Source organism: Ranitomeya variabilis, chromosome 6 (assembly GCF_051348905.1).
Source record: "Ranitomeya variabilis isolate aRanVar5 chromosome 6, aRanVar5.hap1, whole genome shotgun sequence".
In the NCBI taxonomy this organism is placed as follows: domain Eukaryota; kingdom Metazoa; phylum Chordata; class Amphibia; order Anura; family Dendrobatidae; genus Ranitomeya; species Ranitomeya variabilis.
Genome location: NC_135237.1, coordinates 508,657,748 through 508,682,109, shown reverse-complemented (window position 1 = coordinate 508,682,109; position 24,362 = coordinate 508,657,748). Strand labels below are relative to the sequence as shown.

At 47.9% G+C, this 24,362-nt stretch overlaps 1 protein-coding gene across 1 annotated transcript in view; it reads left to right on the top strand.

Moving 5' to 3' along the window:
- Nucleotides 1-1,489: 1,489 nt before the first annotated feature.
- RNF19A (ring finger protein 19A, RBR E3 ubiquitin protein ligase) overlaps nt 1,490-24,362 on the top strand; it is a 77,606-nt gene continuing 54,733 nt past the window's right edge. The window contains exon 1 of the mRNA XM_077270896.1: nt 1,490-1,743. The gene's annotated coding sequence lies outside the window, so the exon portion shown is untranslated. The remainder of the gene's footprint in view (nt 1,744-24,362) is intronic.

Here is a 24,362-nt window from a genome sequence, read left to right as displayed (position 1 = left end):
GCTGATGCGAGAGTGGCATTGTAGAAAGCAGTGGCAGTGTCTGTGTCGTGGAGTAAGGATATGGATGCCAGTGGTAGGATGGAGTCAGAAAGTGTGTGGGTGTCTAGGTGTGCAAGGTTTCTGCGGGGGTGCGCATGTTGCTGGATATGGATGACCGGTGAGGAGGACAGGGATGAGAAGGTGAGCAGATGGTGGTCGGATAGAGGGAGAGGGGAGGTGGTGAAGTTAGATAGAGAGCAGAGACGGGTGAATACCAGGTCTAGTGTATGCCCGCCTGTGTGGGTGGCTGCGGAGGATCGTTGAGTAAGTCCAAAGGATGAGGTAAGGGACAGAAGTTTGGAGGCTGTTGACTGAAGGGTATCAATGGGGATGTTGAAGTCACCCATGATGATGGTGGGAATGTCAGCAGAGAGAAAGTGAAGAAGCCAGGTGGAGAATTGGTCAATAAAGGCAGTGGCCGGGCCCGGAGGTCGGTATATTACAGCCACTTGGAGGTTGGAGGGAGAGTAGATGCGGACAGAATGGACTTCAAAAGAGTGGAGAATAAGGGAGGGAAGAGGCGGGATTGGGTTAAAGGTGCAGTTTGAAGAAAGGAGAAGACCCACTCCACCACGTTTGTTGCCGGGTTGAGGAGCGTGGGTGAAGTGGAGGCCTCCGTAACACAGCGCAGCAGGGGAGGCGGTGTCAGAGGGTGTCAGCCATGTTTCTGTGAGGCCAAGGAAGGCACATCTGCCCCCTATTGTTTTTAATTCGGCAAACTATCAGGAACTCTGTTATCTGGGGCAAATAATAATGTAAATATATTCAGCCTCTACAAATGTATTTGTATTTTGGCTAACACGGTACCCAGATATATTTCTTTCCTGTACAAATGTATTAAAACTTTTTGATACAGGAAAGAAATATATCTTGGTACCGTGTTAGCCAGTAGATAGAAAAATATTTAGAATTGAGAGTCCTCAGTGGTTGATACCTTTTAATGGCTAACTGAAAAGATGGTAACAAATTGCAAGCTTTCGAGACTACACGTCTCTTCATCAGGCAAAGACTAAAACAAATTCTGAAGAATCACATTTTTTTTTTTTCTTCTATACTATGTTGTGCATAAATATGTGATTCTTCAGAATTTGTTTTAGTCTTTGCCTGATGAAGAGACGTATGTAGTCTCGAAAGCTTGCAATTTGTTACCATCTTTTCAGTTAGCCATTAAAAGGTATCAACCACTGAGGACTCTGTATTTTAAAACTTTTTCTCTCTCAAGAAAAAAAAAAATCTGTTTTCCATAGCAACCAATCACAGTGCAGCTTTCAGTTTTGCCCCCAGATTACTTTCTTAAAAAATAAAGCTCTGCTCTGTGACAAGCTTTTTACGAGTTTCGGCTGAGCCGTCCATGCATTGTCCTTCACTGAGAGGAAACCGCACGCACGGCGCGCCCGCAACTCCTGCCGCACGTCCCACAGGATACAGTAGTGACGTCACGCGCGCTCTCGTTCGCCGTCGTTCCGCAGCAGTAGAGGAGGGGTGGCTGCGCCGTGCCCGCGCATTACGTCATCGCGTCTTTGGTGTGCGGCTGTCGGGAGCGCGCCCCCGTCCCTCCCTGCTCCCCTTCCTCCTCCTCACGGTTTCCTTCACTTCCGCCTCACTAATGGCACAGACGGCGGCCGCAGTGTACCGGGCGAAAGTCGGGTGATTATTTACAACGGCCCGGGCTGTCCTGTTCTGAGCGGGGACGCAGTTGCTGAGGTAAGGACATGCTGGAGACAGAAGTGAAGGGTGGCGGCTGCTGGAGGGATCTGTTGCCAAGGGTGAGATCATGGGCAGGAGGGAGCCGCTGTGTCCCCTGGCCGGGGCAGGAGGGAGCCGCTGTGTCCCCTGAGTTGGGCATTAGGGAGCCGCTGTGTCCCCTGGCCGGGGCGGTAGGGAGCCGCTGTGTCCCCTGGCCGGGGCGGGAGGGAGCCGCTGTGTCCCCTGGCCGGGGCGGGAGGGAGCCGCTGTGTCCCCTGAGTTGGGCATTAGGGAGCCGCTGTGTCCCCTGGCCGGGGCAGGAGGGAGCCGCTGTGTCCCCTGAGTTGGGCAGGAGGGAGCCGCTGTGTCCCCTGGCCGGGGCAGGAGGGAGCCGCTGTGTCCCCTGAGTTGGGCATTAGGGAGCCGCTGTGCCCCCTGGCCGGGGCAGGAGGGAGCCGCTGTGTCCCCTGAGTTGGGCATTAGGGAGCCGCTGTGTCCCCTGGCCGGGGCAGGAGGGAGCCGCTGTGTCCCCTGAGTTGGGCATTAGGGAGCCGCTGTGTCCCCTGGCCGGGGCGGGAGGGAGCCGCTGTGTCCCCTGGCCGGGGCAGGAGGGAGCCGCTGTGTCCCCTGGCCGGGGCGGTAGGGAGCCGCTGTGTCCCCTGGCCGGGGCAGGAGGGAGCAGCTGTGTCCCCTGGCCGGGGCAGGAGGGAGCCGCTGTGTCCCCTGGCCGGGGCAGGAGGGAGCCGCTGTGCCCCCTGAGTTGGGCATTAGGGAGCCGCTGTGCCCCCTGGCCGGGGCGGGAGGGAGCCGCTGTGTCCCCTGGCCGGGGCAGGAGGGAGCAGCTGTGTCCCCTGGCCGGGGCAGGAGGGAGCCGCTGTGTCCCCTGGCCGGGGCAGGAGGGAGCCGCTGTGTCCCCTGGCCGGGGCAGGAGGGAGCCGCTGTGTCCCCTGAGTTGGGCATTAGGGAGCCGCTGTGCCCCCTGGCCGGGGCGGGAGGGAGCCGCTGTGTCCCCTGGCCGGGGCAGGAGGGAGCAGCTGTGTCCCCTGGCCGGGGCAGGAGGGAGCCGCTGTGTCCCCTGGCCGGGGCAGGAGGGAGCCACTGTGTCCCCTGAGTTGGGCATTAGGGAGCCGCTGTGCCCCCTGGCCGGGGCAGGAGGGAGCCGCTGTGTCCCCTGGCCGGGGCAGGAGGGAGCCGCTGTGTCCCCTGGCCGGGGCGGTAGGGAGCCGCTGTGTCCCCTGGCCGGGGCAGGAGGGAGCAGCTGTGTCCCCTGGCCGGGGCAGGAGGGAGCCGCTGTGTCCCCTGGCCGGGGCAGGAGGGAGCCGCTGTGCCCCCTGAGTTGGGCATTAGGGAGCCGCTGTGCCCCCTGGCCGGGGCGGGAGGGAGCCGCTGTGTCCCCTGGCCGGGGCAGGAGGGAGCAGCTGTGTCCCCTGGCCGGGGCAGGAGGGAGCCGCTGTGTCCCCTGGCCGGGGCAGGAGGGAGCCGCTGTGTCCCCTGGCCGGGGCAGGAGGGAGCCGCTGTGTCCCCTGGCCGGGGCAGAAGGGAGCCGCTGTGTCCCCTGGCCGGGGCAGAAGGGAGCCGCTGTGCCCCCTGGCCGGGGCAGAAGGGAGCCGCTGTGCCCCCTGGCCGGGGCAGAAGGGAGCCGCTGTGCCCCCTGGCCGGGGCAGGAGGGAGCCGCTGTGCCCCCTGGCCGGGGCGGGAGGGAGCTGCTGTGCCCCCTGGCCTTTTAAAGGGATTTTTACTTAATTTTTTAATATTTGCCCCAAAGTAGAAAATTAGCTGAAATAAAGCAATAAGCATTAATGACTGTTTTCATCCCCCAGATGCCGCTCTTGGTACCACTTGTCTGACTGCTGCAGCCAGTTATTGGTGATATTCACATGTACTGCCCATGATCAGAGGCCAGCGATTGGCTGCAGTGTTTATTCGATTGTTTTTTTTATCACTTCTGGTAACAGGGCGGGACATGGGAGCGCCAGCAGTGCAATGATGGATGATTTTAGATAATTTCCTGGTACAGAAAACAATTATTGTGTGCTGATTAGATGCCTGTTACTGACTGCTCAGACTGGGAGAGATGTTTAGTCAGTAGCTACAGATGGCCGGACACTTTAGGTGGTTGTTGGGTGACTGTGATCTTTCTGACCTCCCCATACACAGAAATGCTTCACTTGGCTTGTGCTCTATATAGGGAGAAGGTGATACACCATGTAAAAGGTTTTGTTACAATCTAACATGCCCCCAAACCAACATCCAACTAAAGCCATGGATCCTAATAAACTCATCCAACTTGATGAATATTTGTACTTCATATCAGAGTCCTAAGACCCCGTTATTTGTACTTTCCCGTGTGCCAGCTGAACACATGCAGCTGCCACAGATGGCACTTTGTGAGGCTGAAACGCGTCAGACCTGCACTGTCACAGCTGCTGGGGAGAAGATCCATGGCTGCAGCTGTGTCACCAAGCGGTCACTTTTTCAGGATTGGGGGGACTTTATCTTGTATCATTGTGTAAGTTACTTCTGCAGCCAGTGGTCTCCAGCTGTTGTGAATCTGCGTCTTCCATCATGTCCTGCAGAGCGACCAACATTAGTAGTGTGCGACCTATGAGGAAACTACAACTCCCAGCATGTTTGTTGCTTGCTTCAATCCGCTGCTCTATTCACTGGCGCTTGTTTCGTGTCTGTCGTGCAGATTGTAATGAGGTTTCTGTATCGCAGGTGCTGGTAGTGCCTGTCCTGTCTGCAGTGTTACCCCTTCTTCTGTATCATTAACAACGAGCTGTAATTACTGTTCAGGTCCTGGCGACAGCTGCACGACAACCCCCAGGGAGATGTAATGTCAGCCATACAAAAACCATGTAACCATGAGACACTGGAGGGCAATGATGTATTTACTAGTGAGATTCTTCTTCGGTCTTGGTGGGGTTTTTCCATGTGGCATTGTAAGGGTTTATCATTGTCCTGTACAGACACAAGTGTTTAAAAAACAGAGGTGTTACCCATGACAGGGACAGCTGGGGGTCTGATCAGTTACTGCACAAAAACTCCATTATTGCTGTATTTTTACACAATTTCAGTGGAGGTCCTGTTAGGCGCCTTCTGTTTTTTTTGTGTAAATATGTTAAAGGGATCTTGTAAGTATAGAATGTCTATTCATACCAAGTACAGGCGACATTTAAATACACCTTCCCTCTATTTCCGCCCTTCTCTGGCTCTATGAAGCCAGAGGTGTCAAATCAATTAAGGGGGTAGTGATGATAAAGAGAAAACAAGCCAGTGGAAAGGTGTATATAAATGATTGTCCTGCTGCTCCCGAGGCCAGGCTTTTTTTTTGAGTTTTCTAAGATTTATTTTTTCCTATAAGCCATACTCTCCGACCTTGTGCTCATCCAGTGCCGACTCTCCACCACAGCCCCTGGTCTTTGTTGACTGGCTGCTTTGGTGATGTCATGACTATAGCGTATGTGACTGCTGCAACCAATCACTAGTTATGGAGTTATCACAAGACTGTTGAGCCCAGTAACTGGCTGCAGACGTCACCTGTGCTGTGTTCTTGACTTCCCCACTACAGCCTGTCAGCAAAGACGAGACGTAGCGCTGGACCTTGGTGGTTTTAGTTATCTTTTTTTACACTGGGCAAACCTATAGAATGGAAGTGAATATTGAAAGCTCCAGGCTCCCGGCGTTCACATGCCCTTATGTCCTCAGGCTGTTATTCGGCAGCATAGGTTTATTTCCCTGCTCTGTTCTGTACAGCGAGCAGCCTCCATACAATGCAGTATACTTGGATCTCCGTATTGTAGGGCGGCCAGCATCACGTCTTCTGTGAACGGTTTGTAAAGTGTCCCCAGGTGAAAGTGGCCAGCTTGTGCTCTTATTTTGTTCCCACTGAAAAGTCCATATTTTTGTGTATATTTAAGTCTGCTTTACAGTTGTAGGAATAGGGTCGTTTTTATTTCCAAGTGGGCGTGGCTCAGAAGTTCTTTGGGGGCGTGTCTTTAGTCCTCTGCATTATAACCCTGTGAGCCACGCCCCCTTTGTTAAAAACAAAATACATGGGAGCAGTGAGAATAGAGGAAGAGCAAACACTGTCTACTTTTCACCCAGTGATGGGTTCTCATTAAAGAAAGGACTAATAGTAAGCAAACTATTTTAAATTTGTAGGGGTATTCCCATCTCATAAAGGGATAACCTTTGATTGGTAGGGTCTGACTTCTGGACCCTCACTGCGTATATGCTTAGGGCTACATGGTGACTTTGGCCGTGACAGCCATTGCGTGACCAAAAATTAAAAAATTAGCTTGGTGCTGCTACTACCCTGCAGCGCTATGGAAGTGAGTAGGGTTTCATTGTAAGAGAGATAAAGTCCAGCTCACCGTCATTGCATCTTGAGGGTGTTCGGAGCCCGGAAGCGCCTTGTCATGGTATGGAAATTGAAAAATGACTCCAGCTCCACAAACTGTGATTCTTTATTCACATAAGCAATTCGGAGGACATACACAATCAGCGATGCAAATTCAGATGGCACGCATCAATGCGTTTCAGGTGTCAGCACACCCCTGATCTTGATTAAGGATGCGCAAACACCTGAAACGCGTTGATGCGGGTCATGTGAATTTGTATCGCTGACTGTGTATATCCTCCGAATTGCTCATGTGAATAATCACAGTTCGAGGAGCTGGAGTCTCTTCATTTTTGCAGGGTCTCATTGTGCCACCTACACAACTGCAACAAGCAAAAATCCAACCGAGCTGTGTTTTTTTTTTTTTTTTTTTTTTTGCGGTTTTGCTTGTTGCAGTAGTATGTGTTGCAATGCAAGGTACCTGTGGCACCGAGCAAACATCAGTTGCATCGTGGCCAAAGTTCTCGTGTAGCCTCAGCCTAAAGGGGCCATCATGCTTGTGTCCTCTCCTGATCTTACGCTACAGCAATCCTCTCGGCTACCACACTTTGCAGGAATTACAGCGCTGCCTCATTCCCCGATACTGTGTTCTCAGAATCGGTTGGGGTGAGAGGTTTATAATACAATTATACAGCACTTGCTGATGTACGTTTATGTTATAGGTGCCTGAATCTAGGGCTTTAGCGTCCGCTTTATTTGCTTGACCCATAAATCGTTTCCTATGTCAGCATGTCATCAGTGTGACGGGGCCAGGCCAACATATGAACAAGTCGTTTTTACATGGGACTGCATATGTTCATTTTTTTGAGCTTTTTTTTACCCCCCAAAAAAGTTTGAAAACAATGCAGGGGGAGCACGCCCTAAATCAGGGCTCCCCATGTGAATAATAGAGACCGCACAATCCCTTTTCTACATCCTGTGTCCTGGAATGGCTCCTTGTCACTTCATGCCGTACATTGTGACGCTGCCGATGTATTATTATTCTAATGGAGGCTCCCTCCAGGTTGTGCTAATACCGTATTGTGTGCGTTATTCGTCTGCAGCAGTCGCATAATGTTCCAAGTATTCACATCATTGTATGCGGCTCAGGAAGGAACCGGTGTGCGCTCCTGGGTTCGCACAGATTGATCGTATTGTTTGCGCAGACTGTGAGAATCTGTGCCTGTCTGCGGGGAAAATGCAGAAATGTGTAATTGTCCCATCACATTGGTGGTCTCTGCAGTGTGTAATCTGCCATCGCAGCCGGGCTTCCTACAAAGCTCCAGCCACCTTTAGAATGAATTATACTGCGTCCCTGTGGAAATAAATGTTTATTCTATGCGGGTTAGATCACGAGAAGAGAATGTAAGCCGAGAACGGGCAGGATGATGGAAGCACCGTCTGACTATTGTGCTTTATGCGTCTCTGCTGCTTGTGGGTACCTCGGAGTAATTAGGATAATATACCAGAGCGGCGGTATAGAATCCAGATACATTGCAGAATGCAGGCTACTGTAGTGTGACTGGTGCGTTGTGCTGAAAACCAATACGGGAGGTCATCTCCTACCGCCACTCACAAGGCAGCATCCACATTCTCCACTCCTGTTCATGGACTGGTCAGTATTCCAACTCGGGCCGAACTGTAATACCAGACGCAGCCTCTGATCAAGAGTGGCGCTGTTACTGAAAATGAGCAGTTACGATATACTTAGGTAAGCTTAACTCTTATAAATGTGTATATAAACCCTGAAGAAAGGTCTTGCAATCTGTGCTCTTATTATTTGCAGACTCACTTTGCACCTCATTAACAACTAGGGGGCCGCATCCCGGCTAGGCCCACCTCAGACTTTGAGAAGCAGCGCTCTAGACCTATTAAGTAGCTTCAAATTGTTTTTTTTGCAATGTAATCTGAGTGCAACATGATGTTGGGGCAGAGACTTTGATTCCATTGATGTATCATTTAGTTTGCTGGGTGCAAAAGTTGAACTAAAATCCCTGATCTAGCGGTGCTATGAATGCTTTTCTGTATAACGCCGTTCACACCACTGACTGGCAGCTTTCTGTGGTGGGGGAGTGGTTGGACAAGGAGGCAGCAGGCACCTAGTTCTGTAGTGATAATCTGCTGATAAAATGATTTTATTGAAACAACACACAGCCCACTAAGTGACACATCACTGGAAGCCGGGTCTCTGCCCCTACATCATGCTGCTCTCGGATTACATGGCAATAACTTGCTGACGGATTCACTATCCACATACTGATCACTGGGGGTGTTATTGCTGGTGCTCCCACTGATCACGAAGCCAGTGATCTGACATGCTTCTGCTTTAGTGCAACCCTTGGCTATCGCCAGCACTCCCATTGGCAATGAGTGGAGCATTGGGACCTTTTCCAAGCCCCATTTCTGATATGGGTAGGGGTAGTGGCATTTTTACTTTGGAGCAGGAAGAGTGCTGCTTGCGTTCACCTCCTCGCCTTCAGCCCTGTATGTACAGCATAGGTGCGTTCCTTGCCACTTGCACAGATACGTGGGTGGCAGCTCTGTGCATGCTGACGGGGGGAGAAATCTCATCATCTCTCCTGCTAGAGGTGGAGATGCCGAGGTCCTTTCCCGCTGTGTTCACTTCTGCGCTGGAGGCTCACGTTTATCACGACTCCGCAGCTGGGGGGGGGGGGGGGGATCTGGTATCAGGGACACGATGCCGCTCTGCAACTCACTGCTTTTACTTTCATTTTCACAGTGTGGTGTATCTGGCTTTATGTTGTACCCCATCTCCCCCTTATTATTCCTCCACATTGATGTTATTGCTATGGCAACATTAACTGCAATTGCTTTAGTATTTGCTATTTCAGATGGCATGGATGTAAAGTCCTTCTGTATCCTTGTCTGCAATGTCCCTACATCAGCTGGGGCATAAGGATTTGGGGGATGGGAAGTAAATGTAGTTGTAAAACAGTAGTTGCCTTGTCATAGAACGTCATGTCATTTACCAGGATTTACCGTTATATTTTGTGTCTGCGTCCTTAGACTTTTATATAGGAAATGCTCACAAAACAGCACACTAAGGCTGTGTTCACACGTTGCAGATTATTCGCGTTTTTTTCGCGTTTTTTCCCTATAAAAACGCTATAAAACCGCAAATAATCTGCTTATATTATGCATCCTATCATTTTTAATGAATTCTGCACTTTTTGTACACATGATGCGTTTTTTTCCGCGGTAAAAACGCATCGCGGTAAAAAACGCAGCATGTTCATTAATTTTGCGGGTTTTTTTGCGGATTTCCCACTTAAAATGCATTGGGAAGTGTCCGGAAAAAACCGCGGCAAAAACGCGTCAAAACCGCGGCAAAATCGCACGCGGTTTTCTTGCAGATTTCTTGCAGAAAATGTCCGGAATTCTCCAGAATTTTCTGCAAGAAATCCTGAACGTGTGCACATAGCCTAATAGTATTTGTTCTTAAAGGGATTGGCAATATTAGGATAGGCCGTCAATATCATATGGGTGAGGGTGCCCCCATTGATAAGATGTTAACTGGGTACATCTGGCTGCCATGGGACCTATCTATGGAGTCGGGACATAATGGCTCCCATGCACGGTAGCATGCTCAACTCCCATTGAAGTGAAGAGGAACAGAGCTGCAGTACCCCAGAATGGCCACTAACAGTGTTTGGCAGCTGCGGTTTTGCGGCTTTGGACACCGCGTGCATCTGGCCGCTGAGTGATCTGTTAACAGCTGATTTGGGGAGGTGCCGGGTGTCGGACCCTTACTGGCCTGATATTGATCATTTAACCTAAGGAATAGACCATCAATCTCTAAGTCCAGGAGTTAAGAAAAAGAATAGCACCAAAATGTAGAAAGCTAAAAAACTTATTTTTAAAAGGGATATCCAGGAAATAAATTTTTATTGTAAAAATATGTCTCCATAGAGCTTTGAAAATTACAACCTGTCAAAATTGCTTGCCCAAATTCTGATCGCTGTCATCGGACCTCCACCAACCAATGTCCGTCCCTAATCTCGGATTCTGTGCCCTGCATCATTCCTGCGGAGGTCGCTGGCAGCCCTGCCTCATATCGGTGCCTGCACGCTCATGGGCGATGAGTGTGACGTCGCTCAGGGAAAAGTCCAGCATTACTAATAATTGGATCACTACAGGGCAGTGAAGGCTCCTTACTTTTGACTCTACTAAGTTGCCCAATTTCCGTTCTGATTAGCCGACGTTTATAATGAAGGTTCGTCTCATACATTACTGTCTGCCCCCTTGCATGCTCTTCCGCCGTGGGGGAGCGTTTAACAAAGCAATGCATTGATTTTCTTGTCCAGCTCTGCAGAAATAACGTGCGTCTGTGTTGCCAAATTCCTGCTGATGTCATGGAATACATAATATGTGTATTTAACTAGTGCAGGGAAGCCTTCCAAATCTGCTCGTACAGGTGCCGGGGGACCAGGCAAATTTCCACCCGACGATGCTCTTAATACTGAGCAGAAAGAACGATAAGTTTTTTTTTTTGACCATTTGATAAATACCGTCATCGTACTTTTCAGGACTACAGGCGCCATGCAGAGTAGATTTCCTAAATCGAATTACTTGTACTGTGAGATGTCTACATAGAGGCAAAATACTGACCCCGTGCACCCGAAGGCTGAGAGGTACATGAGAGGCTTTATATATAGCAGCTCAAATGTCAGAGTACAAAATATATTCACTATGTCACGGTGCAATGATTGGTATTCTGCGATTGTGGCAGCCAAATGCATAGTAGGGTGCAGTCTACTGAGCGTTCCTATACAGGGAGAAGGTATTCGGACACATGCCAGTGCCAGGAAGACCCAAACGATGGGTCGGTGTGCGCAGCATGTGGATGGGATTTGTTGGGGTATGTCTACATTTTGCATATTATGCACAGATATCCAATAGGGTTAAAGATTGCGGGTTACATATTTGTCGGTCGTTTCTGATCTTGGTAAATTCAGGTTCTTGCCTGCAGCTTCCTTCTTAAATTCTAGGGTATTTTCCAGGGTGTTGGAGTAAACCATGATTTAATTGTAGACGAGAAGCAGAACATTTATCCGCTCCCTGACTAGCTGCTCCCTGACCTGATAAAAAATGTCCCCCGGCATTACTTTTACACTGAACTGTAAGGAGCAACATTTTTTTTTTTCCTGAAGCTTTTCCTAAGAAAATGAAAAAAAGATATATTGCCAAAGAAATGTCATTTTACTTCAGTTTTTTTATTTGAGTTTCTCCTTTTGGAGACTATTAGCGTTTTGGGATACCGCCAGGGATTTCTATAGGCCAGGCAATGATCACTGAAAGTGACGGCATATGGCCGGGCTTTGCTATTCTTTCCTGAATCGTGACTGTCTTAATAACAGATCCCCTGTGATCTAATGAAGAAGCTGCAGCCCCAGTATTTTCCTGTTGTTCCATCTGGATTTGGTGGTAACTGCTGGTCCCATGTGTCCCGCGGGGAGGTGCTGCTGGGGGACCGGTCATTCACAACGCCTAGTCCCGGACTGGCACTTCAGTCCTTCCGTGAAATGGTGCAGCGTCAGAGAATGAGACCTGGACGTCTTATTCCCGCTGAGAATGGTTGGGTGCATGGATCTCATGACACGCTTCCCTTTAAATGGTTGTCTGGGCCTGCCACAGTCTATGGAGCATGACGGCGCTACGTGGGATTTACTCTCTAAAGATCAGCAGAAGCACAAAATGAACGTTTCAGTCCCAGCGACACTGGTGTCATTCAGCGTCTTCTCTCGTTGGGCTGATGGTGCGGGAGACAGAAATGTTTTCTAGGATTAACCGCAGTTTATTGGGAAAATGACTGTTTTCTAAAAATGTGTTTTTTGTTACTAGGGTTTAGGGATACACATGGATTAGGTGACTTAATCCATAGAATTACCAGCCGTTTGGTAGATCTATTTTTTTTGTGTGTGTTGACACAGTGACCCATCTCTGGTCTCTGAGGAATGCTTTCTGTGTTGAGGGGCAGATTTCTATAGGGGGTACAGCCTCTAGTTTGTGTAATGGATAAACAAGGAGCAATTGGTCTCGCGATAATAATGTTTGATTGTTTTTACCTCTTATGTAAATGGGTAGATTTTTTTTTTTTTTTTTTTTTTTTTTTTTTTTAATCCAAAGCCTTACATTTTTATATTTATTTGGGGTGGGCTCGGGTTAGGGTGGTATCTTGTGCTGTAGTTTTGCATTACTTTTTACATTATAATATGCACAAAGCCAAATTTTAGAAATCCTTTTTTGTTTCCCCTCTAGAACAATCCAAATTATAACATTTTGTCCATGTCTAAAAATATGTCCCTAAAACAGATTCCAAGAACACAAACCACGAGACGCTGTCTAATTAAAGGGAAGTAAATATATATTCTAAATATTCCCAAAGGAACCAGCCACTTCACCAGTCACTCCTCCATGTATGTAATGGCCACAAATAAGCCCCTTTCCCTTCAGTCACTGTAAGACCACATTGCAGTATTAGATGTTACTATGACAACTCTAAATTTTCTGCATGTGGTTTTAAACACAATTTTATCCATTTCTAGTAAATACATGAAAGCAAATCTTGCACGTATGGAGCTACTCACACAAGTAGAAGATGCTGTGAGGGGCTGCTAGGGCCTGACGAAGCCCCTCTGACTGCCGGCTGACACATAGCTAGTTAAAGGCGTTCATCTATTTGTGTCTGTCCCATTCTGAGCTCGGATAAAAATACTTTCTGTGTATAAATGGCCTTTTCCTTTCCGGCTCCTTCCATGTGTTGTAGCCACATGTTTGCTTCTGTGAACGCCTCTTGTCCGTTTATAGTGTTGGGTGGAAGTTTCCATCTGTCCGGCTTGCCAAGACGCAGGGAAGATGTTAATCATGATTTTACTTAGCCGTTCCAATGAAACCTGCATAGAAGTTTGCATTGTATCTTATTTGCTTGTATTATGTTGTAGTTTAGGTATCCATGATCTCATTTGTGTAACGCCAAAAATGTTCCCCTGGAAAAAGGAAAATGAGCCTGTGCTGTCGTAATATCAGGTTATGTACCACAGTGCCATGACATGGAGGTATGATGGTGTAGATGTGGTGGGTGGAGAACAAATAGTTGGGTTCTTTTTGTTTGCCTAATGAAAGCCTATTTGGATTTATCTGGGCAAATATAGTGTAAGGGTACCGTCACAGTGCCATTTTCATCGCTACGACAGCACGATTCGTGACGTTGCAGCGTCGTATAAGTATCGCTCCAGCGTCGTATACTGCGGTCACACGTTGCAATACACGGCGCTGGAGCGATAATTTCATGACGTATTTGCGATGTAGAAGCCATTGGTTACTGTGCGCACATCGTAGACAATCTGTGTCACACAATGCAATCATGCCGCCACAGCGGGACACTAGACGACGAAAGAAAGTTTCAAACGATCTGCTACGACGTACGATTCTCAGCGGGGATCCGGATCGCAGTAGCGTGTCAGACACAGCGATATCGTAAATGCATCGCTGGAACGTCACGAATCGTGCCGTTGTAACGATCAAAATTGCACTGTGTGACGGTACCCTAAGATAATGGAGACCCATGTAGTTCTGTAGTGAAGCTGATGTCCTGTATTCAGATTGTAAACGCCACAGTAATTTGTTCTGAGTGATAAGATGTTTTCTTCCATCTTGGGCTCCTTTGTTTTAAACTCTTGGGCCTCATGCACATGATAGCTGTCTGTACAGTCCACAGAACGTTTAGGACTACATGTGGTGCTTTACAGTGCTCCCTGAGGGTGTTTGGTTTGTCCTTAGAAACCACGCTTAAAGGTACCTTCACACTAAGCGACGCTGCAGCGATACAGACAACTATGCCGATCGCTGCAGCGTCGCTGTTTAGTTGTTGTGTGGTCGCTGGAGAGCTGTCACACAGACGGCTCTCCAGCGACCAACGATGCCGAAGTCCCCGGGTAACCAGGGTAAACATCGGGTTACTAAGCGCGGCCCTGCGCTTAGTAACCCGATGTTTACCCTGGTTACCAGTAAAGACATCGCTGGATCGGTGTCACACACACCGATTCAGCAATGTCAGCGGGAGATCCAGCGACGAAATAAAGTTCTGGACTTTCAGCAATGACCAGCGATCTCACAGCGGGATCCTAATCGCTGCTGCGTGTCAAACACAACGATATCGCTATCCAGGACGCTGCAACGTCACGGATCGCTATCGTTATCGTTGTAAGGTCGCTTAGTGTGAAGGTACCTTAACTTTGGAGGGTTACGTTAAATTATTTAGGGTTTAACTCCTATTAATACATTAAGCAAATTATTTTTTCTAGCTTTTTCAATGCTGCAGAGGCCCGGCTTTGGCTTTACTGCTCCTCCTTGCTGCATAGGCCCAGCTTTGGCTTTACTGCTCTCCCAACTCCGCAGAGGCTCGGCTTTGGCTTTACTGCTCCTCCAATACTGCAGAGGTCCGGCTTTGGCTTTACTGCTCCTCTGATGCCGCAGAGAACCAGCTTTGGTTTACAGCTCTTCCGTTGCTGCAGAGGCTCGGCTTTGGCTTTACAGCTCTTCCGACGCCGCAGAGGCCCAGCTTTGGCTTTACTGCTCTTCCGATGCCACAGAGGCCCGGCTTTGGCTTTACTGCTCTTCCGATGCCACAGAGGCTCGGCTTTGGCTTTACAGCTCTTCCGATGCCGCAGAGACCCAGCTTTGGTTTACAGCTTTCCCGTTGCTGCAGAGGCTCGGCTTTGGCTTTACTGTTCTTCCGACGCCACAGAGGCCCGGCTTTGGTTTACAGCTCTTCCGATGCCACGGAGGCTCGGCTTTGGCTTTACAGCTCTTCCGACGCCGCAGAGACCCAGTTTTGGCTTTACTGCTCTTCCGACGCCGCAGAGGCCTGGCTTTGCTGCTCTTCCGATGCCACAGAAGCGCGTCTGTCATCCATGTGTGGTCTGACTTTTTTTTTTTTTTTTTTTTCATGGGCCCATAGACCTGAATGGGCGAGTGCCATCTTGTTGTCGGAGGAAAATCCATGCTCCTAGGAAAAAAAAATCAGACGTGCACAGCCCTATAGAATAACATGGATACGAGTGCTAAAACAACTGGTACACTAGTCCGTGGTCTGCACAAGCCCTTACACTGACTAACATTACAGTCTTGCACCTCTAGATGTGGTCCCTGGGAGTATTTCATGAGTGGTGTATCCTGTGACTTCCCGGAAACCACAGACTGATATGGTAAACTTGTCTTATGAAGGCAGGAAGAAAGATTAGTCAAAGTGATCTAATAAGACAGACATGAAAATGTGTTTTCATTTGCAGGTTTAGGAACGGATATGGTAGAGATATTCCAGATAACAGAAGGACTTAGGGTACTGTCACACTATACGATTTACCAACAATCACGACCAGCGATACGACCTGGCCGTGATCGTTGGTAAGTGGTTGTGTGGTCGCTGGGGAGCTGTCACACAGACAGCTCTCCAGCGACCAACGATGCCGAGGTCCCTGGGTAACCAGGATAAACATCGGGTTGCTAAGCGCAGCGCCGCGCTTAGTAACCCGATGTTTACTGTGGTTACCAGCGTAAAAGTAAAAAAAACCAAACAGTACATACTCACATTCCGGTGTCTGTCCCCCGGCGTTCTGCTTCTCTCCACTGTGTCTGCGCCAGCCGGAAAGCACAGCGGTGACGTCACCGCTGTGCTCGCTTTCCGGCTGGCCGGCGCTCACCCGATGTTTACCCTGGTTACAAGCGAACGCATCGCTGGATCGCTGTCACACACAACGATCCAGCGATGACAGCGGGAGATCCAGCGACGAAAGAAAGTTCCAAACGATCTGCTACGACGTACGATTCTCAGCAGGGTCCCTGATCGCTGCTGCGTGTCAGACACAGCGATATCGTATGGATATCGCTGGAACGTCACGGATCGTACCGTCGTAGCGACAAAAGTGCCACTGTGTGACAGTACCCTTAGGTTTCGTTTCATACCTGCCAGTGAGCACATGAGAAACGTGTGAACCCCAACCCTTCCCAGTACCTAGGAACTGTAGTATCTCTGCAGTGCTCCTCTCCTTCACTACATTTCTCATTCATGCATCTTGTGTCCTCCCTGAAAGTGAATGTGAGTCGGCCTTAACTCGAGTCGCAGGAGAGATTAATATTGGAAGACTTTGTATTACGAGCTTATAGACTCGGTCGTGACTGGGGAAGAAGCTTCTTATGTCACTTCTGAGACTGCAAGATTAATTAAGCCTTGTGTATTTATATGGTCTCAATGAAAAAGTAGCCGTATTGTCCAGAGCTACCGCGGTTAACCCTATAACACCCACACTTTTTATTTTACTGTAGCCTTTTATTGCATGTCGAGAAGTAAAATTCACGTTACATTTCATTTTAAATGCGGAAAATTAAACCGCAAAATAATTAATTAATAAATATATATATATATATTTTTTTAATATTTTTTTTTTTTTTTCTCGGCAGCACACTTTTTGAAAAACACGACAACTGTGTGTACTCCATACAAAGTTTTTGTCTAAGAAAATACTGATATGAGTTACAGTGGAGAAAAGGGAAGACTGAAGGTTTAGTGATTGACCATGAGGATCAGGCACACCTGGGCAGCACATTTTTCTTTGTTTACAATACGTGTGCTGCTGAGGAAAATGGCAACCTATGCACACAGACCAATGTTGTAACTATCTTTCTGTGCGCTTTAGAAGTGTGGTCAATATGTCTTAAAAGGTTTATACGACTGCTGATATGCAAAAATGTAGCCGATCTGTGGTTGTTTACGGACTTTGGTCGTCTAATGTAAAGTGGCTGTCCAGAACATACCATATGCCATATCAGATTGTTGGGGGTCCGACACTTACAATGTTCAGCTGTAGACTGCTCTGACGGCAGCCGGTTGTAACAGTGTATGGAGCAAGAATAGTGCGACTTGTTTCGGCTGCTCCCGGGAACTGAACTTCCCATTCACCCAGTAGGAGATGGGGCCCAGTGACTCGGGGGTGACCTTTTATAAATGCCACAGCTCCATACATTGTATATATCCCGCTGCCACCAGAGCTAATAGAAGCTGATCAGTTGAGGTGCTGGGGTCGGACCATCACTGATCGGGTATTGAGGAGCTGTCCAGAGGTACGTGTAAAGTCCTTGCGTATTTATTTACTACGTTGTTATATACGTTGTGTGTGTATGTATAAAATATATAAAATCTACTATATAATTGTCTAAGGGTCACTTCCGTCTGTCCTTCTGTCACCGTTATTCGTTCGCTGATTGGTCTCGGCAGCTGCCTGTCATGGCTGCCGCGACCAATCAGCGACGCGCACAGTCCAGAAAAGCTCCTTACTCCCCGCACTCACTGCCCGGCGCCGGCATACACCGCTCACACAGTGTTAATGCCGGCGGTAACGGACCCCGTTATGCCGCGGGTAACGCACTCCATTACCGCTGCTATTAACCCTGTGTGTCCCCAACTTTGTACTATTGATGCTGCCTATGCGGCATCAATAGTACAAAATGTAATGTTAAAAATAATAAAAAAAAAAAAACCTGCTATACTTACCCTCCGCCGCCTTTCTCGCTCCTCGCCACTCTCCCCGGACCGCTCCATTACAAGCGTCAGCTTGCGGTGAGGTCCCGTCCCAGGGCTGGTGTGCGGCAAGGACCTGCCGTGACGTCACGGTCATGTGACCGCGACGTCTTCATAGGTCCTGCTCCCACCAGCCCTGGCACTTGCAATGGAACTCGGCTTCAGGAAAATGGCCGCCGCGATCTCGATCTGCGCACGCGCGGCATCCCGCGGCCATTTTCCTGAAGCCGAGCACTACCATCTGCACAGGATCCCAGGAAGAGGAGAGGCGGGACGCGGAGGAGCAGCGACAAGAATGGTGAGTATGATACACTACAAGGGGCCCTCGGATCGTTAGGTGAGTATGTTTATTTTTTATTTTTTGGACCTGTCACTGGGCAATATCCTACGTGGCTCTGCTGTATACTACAAGGCTGGGCAATATACTACGTGGCTGGACAATATACTACAAGGCTGGGCAATATACTACAAAGCTGTGCAATATACTATGTGGCTCTGTGCAATATCCTACGTCGCTGTGCTGTATCCTATGTAGCTGGCCAATACACTACGTGGCAGGGCAATATACTACGTGGCTGGGCAATATACTACGTGGCTGGGCAATATACTACGTGGCTGGGCAATATACTACGTGGCTGGGCAATATACCACGTGGCTGGGCAATATACTACGTGGCTGGGCAATATACTACGTGGCTGGGCAATATACTACGTTCCTGGGCAATATACTACGTCGCTGGGCAATATACTACGTGGCTGGGCAATATACTACGTGGCTGGGCAACATACTACGTGGCTGGGCAACATACTACGTGGCTGGGCAACATACTACGTGACTGGGCAATATACTACGTGGCTGGGCAATATACTACGTGACTGGGCAATATACTACGTGGACATGCATATTCTAGAATACCCGATGCGTTAGAATCGGGCCACCATCTAGTATATATATATATATATATATATATATATATATATATATATATATATATATATATATATATATATATACACACATACAGTACAGACCAAAAGTGTGTGGACACACCTTCTCATTTAAAGATTTTTCTGTATTTTCATGACTATGAAAATTGTACATTCACACTGAAGGCATCAAAACTATGAATTAACACATGTGGAATTATATACTTAACAAAAAAGTGTGAAACAACTGAAAATATGTCTTATATTCTAGGTTCTTCAAAGTAGCCACCTTTTGCTTTGATGACTGCTTTGCACACTATTGGCATTCTCTTGATGAGCTTCAAGTGGTAGTCACCGGAAATGGTTTTCACTTCACAGGTTTACCCTGTCAGGTTTAATAAGTGGGATTTCTTGCCTTATAAATAGGGTTGGGACCATCAGTTGTGTTATGCAGATGTCTGGTGGATACACAGCTGATAGTCCTACTGAATAGACTGTTAGAATTTGTATTATGGCAAGAAAAAAGCAGCTAAGTAAAGAAAAACGAGTGGCCATCATTACTTTAAGAAATGAAGGTCAGTCAGTCAGAAAAATTGGGAAAACTTTGAAAGTGTCCCCAAGTGCAGTGGCAAAAAACCATCAAGCGCTACAAAGAAACTGGCTCACATGAGGACCGCCCCAGGAAAGGAAGACCAAGAGTCACCTCTGCTTCGGAGGATAAGTTTATCCGAGTCACCAGCCTCAGAAATCGCAGGTTAACAGCAGCTCAGATTAGAGACCAGGTCAATGCCACACAGAGTTCTAGCAGCAGATACATCTCTACAACAACTGGTAAGAGGAGACTTTGTGCAGCAGGCCTTCATGGTAAAATAGCTGCTAGGAAACCACTGCTAAGGACAGGCAACACGCAGAAGAGACTTGTTTGGCCTAAAGGACACAAGGAATGGACATTAGACCAGTGGACATCTGTGGTTTGGTCTGATGAGTCCAAATTTGAGATCTTTGGTTCCAACCACCGTGTCTTTGTGCGACGCAGAAAAGGTGAACGGATAGACTCTACATGCCTGGTTCCTACCGTGAAGCATGGAGGAGGAGGTGTGATGGTGTGGGGGTGCTTTGCTGGTGACACTGTTATGGATTTATTCAAAATTGAAGGCATACTGAACAGCATGGCTACCACAGCATCTTGCAGTGACATGCTGTTCCATCCGGTTTGTGTTTAGTTGGACCATCATTTATTTTTCAACAGGACAATGACCCCAAACACACCTCCAGGCTGTGTAAGGGCTATTTGACCAAGAAGGAGAGTGATGGGGTGCTACGCCAGATGACCTCGACTCCACAGTCACCAGACCTGAACCCAATCGAGATGGTTTGGGGTGAGCTGGACCGCAGAGTGAAGGCAAAAGGGCCAACAAGTGCTAAGCATCTCTTCAAGATTGTTGGAAGTCCATTCCCGGTGACTACCTCTTGAAGCTCATCAAGAGAATGCCAAGAGTGTGCAAAGCAGTCATCAAAGCAAAAAGTAGCTACTTTGAAGAACCTACAATATAAGACATGATTTCAGTTGTTTCACACTTTTTTGTTAAGTATATAATTCCACATGTGTTAATTCATAGTATTGTTTCCTTCAGTGTGAATGTACAATTTTCATAGTCATGAAAATACAGAAAAATCTTTAAATGAGAAGGTGTGTCCAAACTTTTGGTCTGTACTATATATTTATATTTTATTTATTTTATTTTTTGCTACTAGAGCACAAATTCTACTTTAGCCCTTTCTTGAGGGTGCAGCCAGGATCCTAAGGCATGGATGCAGGGTGTGCTAAACCAGTCACTTCAGGATATTGCCCACTGATGACCACCATAAAAAAGAATAGTTAATAATATCTTACTGTAACTATGGGCTGACTGGATATGGCTTGTTCATGACTTTTGCATAAAGCCATATGATGTGTGACTTGGGGGCTGTCGTACGTTATCCCGCAGCTTTGCCTCCTTGATGTGATTTAGGATGATGCATCCAGGAGGTTTTCCAGGCCTGGATCACACAGTGCAGTCGGTGTCCGTGTTCTGGTTCCTGCCCTGCTGGCTGACTCATAGCCGGATTAGAGTGCTGCTGTCAGCTGCTTCTCCCTCAGACATGGGGTGTGGCAGCGGCGCTCAAAGTGAAACTGTTTCCTTTTCTTGGAAATAGAATCTATATTATCTCAACAGAGGAATTTATAAAAGTCACCAGATAATCCTGCACTACATTCTCACCATCCACTCTGTACTTTGCTGCTGTTACCTGAGCCTGCAACAACCTGGTATCAGCAGGCAACGTAAAATGAGTTTAATAATGTTACTAAATATAATACTCCTTAGGCCTCTTTCACACTTCAGTCTTCTGGCGTCAGTCTGAAACCATTTTCCTCAAATAGCGGATCCGCCATTTTTTTTGGGCGGATCCGCTATTTTCCCATAGACATGCATTAGCGACGGATTGTGGCGGATGGTCGTCCGTTCCATCCGCCATGCGACGGATCCGTCGAGATTTGGCGGACGTTGTCTAGACATTGACGGACATTATAACGTTTTTTGTCTGCGCCGAAATGGCGGTTCGCGACGGATCCGTCGCGTCCGCCATTCCATAGAATGGCTGCCTATGGGCGACGGATCCGTCGCGACCGTCATTTCGGCGGATCCGTTTCCCCAATCCGCTTTTTCAATTGCGCATGCTCCAAAAAGTAGATACTTTTCCCAGACAACCCCCAAGTAATGGATCCGTCAAAAAAACGGATCCGTTAAGCTACTTTCACACTAGCGTCGTGCACTACGCAACACGACGCAACCGTCGCACGACGGTTGCGACGTGTGGCAATGCGTCGCACTGCGTCGCTAATTCAAGTCTATGGAGAAAAAACGCATCCTGCAAGCAATTTTGCAGGATGCGTTTTTTCTACAGAACGACGCATAGCGACGTGCAGTGCACGACGCTAGTGTGAAAGAGGCCTTAGAACCGTTTTCTCAACAATTGTGACGGAACCGTTGATCCGTCACTATGTCGGAGCAGACTGACGCCAAACCACTGAAGTGTGAAAGAAGCCTTACGAGTTAATATACCGGTACTTGGCTTTTTACACCCTATGGGGTTATTGACCCCTGTACTAAAGGCTGGACCGGAGTGGTACCCGCTGTGTGCCAGGACCTTGTGGCCTCCTTGTCATCTTTATCATGAACAGACCTGAACAGTGGCAGCCATAGTAGGTTGAAGAATACTAAAAATATATTTTTGCTTGTGTTCGCTACTTGATCAAGGGGACAATGTGATGAGTATGAGATTTAGCGAGGTCGCTGGACTTATGAGGCCTCTGACCTATTGATCCATCATTGCATCTCAGCGTGTAGATACTGGACATTGGCCATTTAACGTACCAGGCCACAAGGGAGGGACAATTGTGTGTCTAAGGGTACTGTCACACAGTGGCACTTTTGTCGCTACGACGGTACGATCCGTGACGTTCCAGCGATATCCATACGATATCGCTGTGTCTGACACGCAGCAGCGATCAGGGACCCTGCTGAGAATCGTACGTCGTAGCAGATCGTTTGGAACTTTCTTTCGTCGCTGGATCTCCCGCTGTCATCGTTGGATTGGTGTGCGTGACACCGATCCAACGATGCGTTCGCTTGTAACCAGGGTAAACATCAGGTTACTAAGCGCAGGGCCGCGCTTAGTAACCCGATGTTTACCCTGGTTACCAGCGTAAAAGTAAAAAAAAAAAAAACGTACATACTCACATTCCGGTGTCACGTCCCTTGCAGTCTGCTTCCTGCTCTGACTGACTGCCGGCCGGAATGTAAGAGCAGAGCACAGCGGTGACGTCACTGCTGTGATCTGCTTTCACTTTACGGCGGCACTCAGTCAGAGCGGGAAGCAGACTGCAAGGGACGTGACACCGGAATGTGAGTATGTACGTTTTTTTTTTTTTTTTTACTTTTACGCTGGTAACCAGGGTAAACATCGGGTTACTAAGCGCGGCCCTGCGCTTAGTAACCCGATGTTTACCCTGGTTACCCGGGGCCTTCGGCATCGTTGGTCGCTGGAGAGCGGTCTGTGTGACCGCTCTCCAGCGACCACACAACGACTTTCCAACGATCACGGCCAGGTCGTATCGCTGGTCGTGATCGTTGGTAAATCGTTTTGTGAGACGGTACCCTTACATGAAGTGTCTTTCCTTGTATCGTGGCCCGTTTGCCATAGATCAGGTTAGTCTGGTTTCCTTATCTGTGTAGCGTTCAGGAGCCTGTGATCTCGCCATGGTCCCACGACGGCTGGCTGTATGAGGTTTGTATTGACTACCAATACACTTGGCCAGGACCCGGTACATGCCATCACCACTCGAGATGCCAAACTTCTTCCTCCTCTTCTTCAACCACCTGTGTTTTTTTTTTTTTTTTTTTTTTTGCTTTTTTTTTATACAGTCTAAGCCGCAGAAGTTTTATCCGTTGTTCATAAATTGCTATTAGTCTCAACTTTCCTAATATCCCCAGGAGGCAGCTTTTGACATGGGGCTGCTAACTGAGAATGGTGGTTAGTCATACACCAAATGCCTCCTATGATTTGGCCTCTGAAGGATGTGTGCTGGAGCTGTAAAGCATCAAGTGTGAGACAAATGCACGGTGGCTCAGTGGTTAGGCCTGTTGCTGTGCAGCGCTGGAGTCCTGGGTTCAAGTCACACCAAGGACAACATCTGCAAGGAGACTATGTTCTCCCCGTGTTTCCGGGGTGTGTCTTTCGGGTTCTCCGGTTTCCTCCCACACTCCAAAGGCATCCAGATAGAGAATTTAGATTGTGAGCCCCATCGGGGACAGCGATGATAATGTGTGTAAATCTCTGCGGAATATGATGGCGCAATATAAGCAAAGCATAATTAATGTGCTAACTAAAACTTTGAGATTTTTGGAGTTTTTTTTTAAATAGACATTTTAAGCAGTAAATATACAGTCTAATTGCAGAACAGCGACCGTCGCAAGTCACTTGAGACATGTGACCAAACTAGTTGTTTCTAGCAGTTGCGTTGGGTCGCAACGTCTTTTTATTGTCAGACATTAGTTGTAAAGTCACAATTCCTCACCACTATCTTCTTGTCTTGCAGCATGTCGCTGTGTAGCCCTATACTTACGGCAAGTAAGTTTCTTGTACCTTTTATGCGCTTTGCCCTGTTAGACATGTATGACATATCCATAGAGCGAGCATAAGTGATGGGTAATAGGACACAATAAGCTGAAGACTGGTAATGCAGCTATGCACAAACTTTCTTAGCTCTTTCCTTAGAGGGTCATTCCCATGTTTAGGAGTTATCGCTTATCGATGGGATAAATAATAATTTGCTGATCAGTGAGTGGGTCCAATATTCTCTTTAGAGCCGTTTTGAAAGGATCAGAGATCAAACCTGCATATTGCTGCTCCATTCATTCTCTATTAGACAGCTGGCAATCCTATAGAGAATGAACTGAGCAATCATATACATGTTCGGTCTCTGTTCGGTCTCTGTTCCATTCAGACGGGATTGGAGGAGGGCCCAGCAGTCAGACGCCCACTGATCAGCAAGTTATCACATGGATAAGTATTAATTTCTAAACTCGGGAATAATTCTTCAAGAAAAACTGATGCCACTCTGATCAAATTCTGATCAGAATATTTTGACCATTTTTCTCGGATGGAGAGAAAGCAGCCGTGTGCGCCTTAC